At 31.8% G+C, this 6745-nt stretch overlaps 1 pseudogene; it reads right to left on the reverse strand.

Annotated features, from left to right (window-relative positions):
* Positions 1 to 970: 970 nt before the first annotated feature.
* LOC117119530 lies at positions 971 to 1834 on the reverse strand (annotated as a pseudogene).
* Between the last annotated feature and the right edge of the window lie 4911 nt (positions 1835 to 6745).

Genomic DNA, 6745 nt, shown 5'->3' on the forward strand with positions numbered 1-6745 from the left:
AATACAAAAATTAATTTAATCGTGACTTGCTTGCTTGAGTGTTGGTTGGTTTGTTTGTTTGTTTTTTTTTTTTGTTTGTTTGTTTTTGTTTTTTTTGTTTTTTTTTTATCTCTGTGTGTTTTTGTGATTTTGTGTTCAGACCTGCCCAATACAAGATTTTTTTTATATAAATCTTCTCGGGCATGTGCCCTCTTGCTTTTGATTTTGTTTCACAAACCTATCGTTTTTAATGAACTCTGTTATTCAATTGCAAATGGAAGAAAATAAATGTATTTTTGAATTGAATTGAATTGAATTGAAAAAGGTTGAGTGCCGGTATGTAGGCATTTAGGGGTATTGTTATTATTTATGAGGGTTGTTTCATTAGTTCCTATTGGTCGATTCATGATCAGGGTAGTATACAAATATGGTGAGTATTTGGCATAGTGTTTTTTTCCTTTGATCATTTTTGTACCGAATGAAACATCAATATTTCTATAACGAAACATCACCCCCTTGTTAATAATGATTGTAAAATGGAGTTCAGTTAATAATATAGTAAACATAACTATTAAATCACTGATACTTATAGATTGGTGTTTTGTTATAAACCATTTACCGATTATTGTAGTAACTTTTATGTTCTTAGTTGAGTACGGTATGTAGGCAAACAGTAAATAAATATTCATGAGCATTGTTACAACGATTTCTATTGTTCTGTTAGTTAGCATAAATACAAATATGGTAAGCATTTGGCACAGTATGTCAGCCATTGATCATACATTTTACTGTGCAAAAGTCTATCTGTAATGCAAAAATAAATTACTGTTTCACTGTTTCCAATAGCCAGAAAAAAAAAAAACAACAAACATACACAACATAACATACATTTGCAAAGTCAGAGAATGTTAAACTATCAGACAATGCCAAACGATTAACTGTCTTCAGGGCAAAATCACTTATTTCTCCTGTTTTATTATTTTTTTATATACTATTTTAACATAAATGTTTTGAAGTGTCCATCGTATGTCTTGTACTTGATTACTGGTGGTACGATAAAAGGAATGAAGGCAAACTTTACGTTTGGCCGTTGCCTTATTTCTTCCAAGTGTTTTTCTTTTAGTTTCTGTCATTGTAGTCTTACCTTACGGGATACGTCGTCACTTATGTAGATAGTGTTGTTTTTTAGTGGATTGTTCTTTAGTGTTTTCGCTGCTTGGCCTAGCACGAATTGCCGGTCCGTGTACCTTAAAAGTTTGCAATGAATTGGTCTTGGTCGTCGTTTTTGCGATAATGTAGGATTTGCAGGTGTTCCGTGGGCTCGTTCCACTTCAATGTCGTCCCCTTTCTCTAATTTCATATGCTTAGTGAATAAAAATTCAACGAATTCTTTGCATGACATATTGCCTTCCTTCTCGTAATCTTCTGGTACATTATGAATGATTATATTATTCCTCTTCGATCTGTTTTCAAGATCGTCTACTTTTCTTTCTAAAGATATAATGGTATCTAAAGCTTCATGTGCCAACTTACATTTATTGGTATTGTCCTCCACTGATTTTTCGATGAATTCAAGCGATCGTGTTACCTCCGTAATGAATCCAGTGTTATTTTTTGCTTTTTCTTCAACTTTGGTAATTTTTGCCTCTAGGTTGTTGAATCGTGTTTCCATCGAATCCAATTTGTTGAGTATTAGGTCCAGTTTTGAACTAAGGATTGCGTTTGACGGCTGAGGCTCTGGTTCAGTTGAGTCACACCCTGATTTTGACCGCTCTGACTCTTTGCTATTTTGGTTAGGAGCTGTGGACCTCAGGTGATAGGTGATTTTTTCTTTTTCAGCTTTAGATTTTTCCATTTTCAGTGGGCGATTTTTTGTTTTGGTATATAATATGTGCATACGGCACTGAAGTAGTTTCCGTTGACCGGGGCACCAATAAAATTGATGGTTTGTGTAAGAAATTTTAGGAGCAACAAGGAATACACGTCTTTACAGCATCGTGGTTAGCGCCCTCCTGGTCACCGGTTATACTAACCAAACCTGGTCAGTATAACCGGTGACAACTCTCATACATGGGGTGATCACTGATTGGTGTCAAACGTTACATAGCTGTCATTAGGGTAAAAAACTTTTAAAAAATGAATAAAAGACTTCTGTCACAAATAACATAGCACGATCTTGTTAACTAGGTATATATGTGTTTGCATAAGTTAGGGTCTTTATTGTGTTCAACGATTTACGGTCAAAAATCATTAAAGGGTTATTCTTTTGTTCTCTCTAGTAACATTTCAAAATGCCACTAATGGCAAACCATTGGACCAAATTCAATCAAATTTTGTCATTAAGAACCGGCGACACCTCCCAGTCTGGGATCAGGGGTCACATAGGGGTCATCGGGGTTAAATTTTCGAAATAGCCCCATTGAGCTCAAATGATCCGTAGGACCTTTTAAACACGAACAAATACTCTTCATTCCATGTCAAAGCTCTAGGTCAAAGGTTCAAAATGTTATTATGACAAACGATTGAACCGAATTCAATCAAATTTGATCATTAAGAACCAGTAACACCTGCTACACCCCTGTCTGGTATCAGTGATTACAAAAGGGTCATCGGGTCAAATTTTCAATATAACCCAATTGAGCTCGAATTTGCCAGAAATGATCCTTAGGACCTTCTAAACATGAAAAGTCAAAGGGTCACTCTAGTGAAAATTATCAAATATTGCTAGTGACTAACGATTGGACTAATTGCATTAGACACACTCCTAAAAAATATGAGGTGTTTACATGTTAAGGGTTAAAGGTCACAGTGGTTATCTCTTAAAAAATGACTGGCTTCATGTTCTATTGAACATAGTATCTCTAGTTAATTTTATTTTTAAAACATAGGTTTTAAGAAATAAGGAAAACTCTGTAACTCTGTTAATATTTGTTAAGGAGAGTTGAATTTGGCCTTAAATTACTCAGAATCCATGTATTTCTATTAGCTTTAATGAAACATTTTCTCAAAAGATAACCAGAAAAATTCTGGCAAAAACATGAATTTTAATAATTTTCTAATTTTTAAGGCCATTAAATGTTTTAATTCACTCAATACAGTACTGGCAGTGAGTTAAAGTGACATTAATAAATTACAAACAAATATAAAATATTTTTTAATGTTTTATACTTTATCCATACAAATATACTTAATATTACTTTACGTACATCGGTTTAGGTACCGTAAACTTTTTGCAAAATTCAGGAAAACTCCACCTCTCTTTAAAATTTGTTCAGGGAAGTTGAATCTGGCCTCAAATTACTCGGAATACATGTATTTCTAAACTTTAAAAATGACATCTTTTAAAATGAATTATTATTTTTATTGTTATTATTAGTGTTAGTATTAGTATTATTAGTATTAGTGTTACTATGAATTTAAATAGTGTCATTTATGACACATTCATGCAGGATAGACTTGATGGTAAGGTTGTCTTATAATATACTCCTGCTATAACACAATAAACCTTAAGAAGGCTACCTAAAACAATACAGATTTAATAAAACCTATCCCTGCCGGACACCAGCCTAGTAAGTCAGAGTGCAGGCTTTGCGGCCAGGAATTACCGTACAAGTTGGAGCTTAACTACAACATCACTTAAGTACAATATGGTAAAAACTATGATCCCCACTAGACATCGACCCGGTATTTATGAGTCAAGACTTCGGGGCCGGGATTGCAAGGGAAGACAGGTTACAATAAATTGAGTAATTATAGTAAAGAACTAACCCTCCAATGGACACCATCCTGGTATGTCTCAGTGCAGGTTTTGGGGTCTGGATTACTTATTAAGCGGCTGAGGTGCAGTAAAGACAGCGGAGGACATTTTTAATGTGTGTGGTGAGTTAATTTCTGAAGTGTCGGAATATCTCTGATTTATCTAAAGATCCAGTATATATTTTAACATCAAAATTAATGTTAGTTTATTAATAAGCATTAATAAATCATGTAAATACATGTTAGTAGTATTGTAGTATGACAGAGGATTGAATTCAAAATACTTATTTTTTACATACAAAGCACTTCATGGGTTAACTCCTCCTTATATTTCTGACGTCATAAAACTACGTTCAAGCAAATGCAATAGACGACTTAGATCTACAATCGACTCAACTCTTCTGCACATTCCATCTTGTCGCTTGAAGACTAACGGAGCAAGATCATTTCAAATAGCAGCACCTACTCTTTGGAATAGTTTCCCTACAGATGTGAAAAATGCGACATCCTTGGATGTATTCAAAACTAACATTAGTTAGAATAGATAACGTGCATCATTATGGCACCTGTGAATTATGTTCCGGCCAACCGTTGTTTGACAATGGTCTTAAATTGCGGGAGAACGGTGCGATGATGTGCGATTCTTCTGCTATAGTCCTTTCATTTTGGTTCCTTTCCTTAGTTCGTTAGCATAGAATCTTTAGTTGGATTTTCATTTCTTTTTTAACTATTTTATATTAGCGCATTGAGACTTCGGTGTAATGCGCTATAGTAAAGCCCACTACATTACATTACATTAGTATTTGTGCAAGAGTTGCATTTGGTCTCAATAATAATTGTTCAGGATAAATTTATTTTATGCGTAATTTATAATTTCATTGTTTTCCAAGCCAAATGTTTTTTATTCTTTTAATTTTGGCACTTAATATATAAAGTTATATTATTAATGGATTTGTAAAATATATATTTTTACTTTAGATACAAAAACGAACCCATTTAAATTTAAATTAAGTACATTTGTATAAATATTATATTGTTTAAATTTATTAATTATATCATTTTGTAAATTGCAATAGTTAATTTGGAATTCATTTACAAAACACATTAATAATGTTCTTTTGCTTCAATTAAGAAACTAGTACTACACTATCCACAGCACCATGTACTGCACCTCGAAGAAATAGGCCTAATAATAATAATAATAATAATAATAATAATAATAATAATACTATTGTTATTATGTTAAATTAAATAAATAAATGTATATATATATATATATATATATATATATATGTGAATTATTTAATAATAACTTAAGCTATCATATGTCACTACTGAATACATGTGAAAACATTTAATGGCTTAGAAAATAAAAATATATATACATATAAATCATATTTGACCTAAAAACAGGGTTCTTATAAACATGTTTTTCCTTATAATTTCTTTAGAAAATATTCTATCTCAGCATAAATACTAAAACATCCCCCTGCCCCGATTTGTACCAAATTTTACCAAAACCAGACTTTTCAAATTAAACTTTAGTATAATTTTATGGATAGAGTATATATTATTATTATAGAGTATAGTTGTAATTATTTAATGTCAATTTAGCTATCATTGTGTAGTATTAATGATTTAAAATATTTGATGGCCTTGAAAATATGAACACTATAAAAAAAATCATGTTTTCTTGCTGTAAAAATGTGCATTTTGGTAATTAATTAGTTTTGGAAAAAATGTTCTATATTCAAAACAGCTAGGCATAATAAATATATGCATCACAAACAATTTGACACTAAATTCAACTCTTTTGCACAAATAATTATAGAGTTTCGGATTATAGTATAATTTTGCCCTAAAAACGGGGTTTTTTTGGAAATAAATATTTTCCTGCTTATTTTTACAGAAAATGTTCAATTAAAGCAAATAGAAATACATATATTCTGAGTAACTAGAGACTAAATTCAACTTCCCTTATTAAATACTAACAGAGTTAGAGTTTTCCTGATTTTTGCAAAAAGTTTACCAAAACCGATATTTTTTAAGTAAAGTTAAATATATTTATACTTGATACTTGATATAAGTGGGAAAAGTTAGGCAAACACCTTTAAGACCCCACAGCTGTCCAATCTGTTCTTGAAGGTGTTTACAGTTTTGGCAACAACAACCTCTTGTGGTAAGCTGTTCCAGATATTTATGACGCGATATGAAAAAATTCCATTCTGCATTTCAAAAATTTGTTAAGTTTTGGTTTTTATAATTTATATTCATGACCTCTCCTGCTACTGTCCTCGACAAAGATAAAAAATGTTCCACAATTTGCGTCTTCAAAGGACTTAACAATTTTAAAAGTTTCAATAAGGCCTCTTCTAATTCTCAGATGCTTCAAGGTATACAGGTTCAATTTGAACAATCTCTCACTATAACTCATATTTTTCAAAGGTGGCAGTAATTTTGTGGCTCTTCTTTGAACTTTTTCCAGTATACTTTTTTTAAGACTGGGCTCCAAGCCTGAATACAACATTCTAGGTGGGATCTAACATATAATTTATATAATATTTTAAAGCTCTCTATATCCATATTTGAATGACCTTTTAATGGTACGAATACTGTTTGTGGTTTTCTGTGCTGATTTCGTACACTGCAATGATGTTTTACCATCGTTTGAGAGCAGGTTTTGGGGTCTGGATTACTTATTAAGCGGCTGAGGTGCAGTAAAGACAGCGGAGGACATTTTTAATGTGTGTGGTGAGTTAATTTCCGAAGTGTCGGAATATCTCTGATTTATCTAAAGATCCAGTATATATTTTAACATCAAAATTAATGTTAGTTTATTAATAAGCATTAATAAATCATGTAAATACATGTTAGTAGTATTGTAGTATGACAGAGGATTGAATTCAAAATACTTATTTTTTACATACAAAGCACTTCATGGGTTAACTCCTCCTTATATTTCTGACGTCATAAAACTACGTTCAAGCAAATGCAATAGACGACTTAGATC

Source organism: Anneissia japonica, unplaced genomic scaffold (assembly GCF_011630105.1).
Source record: "Anneissia japonica isolate Jap-2015-1 unplaced genomic scaffold, ASM1163010v1 scaffold287892_len502923_cov169, whole genome shotgun sequence".
In the NCBI taxonomy this organism is placed as follows: Eukaryota; Metazoa; Echinodermata; class Crinoidea; order Comatulida; family Comatulidae; genus Anneissia; species Anneissia japonica.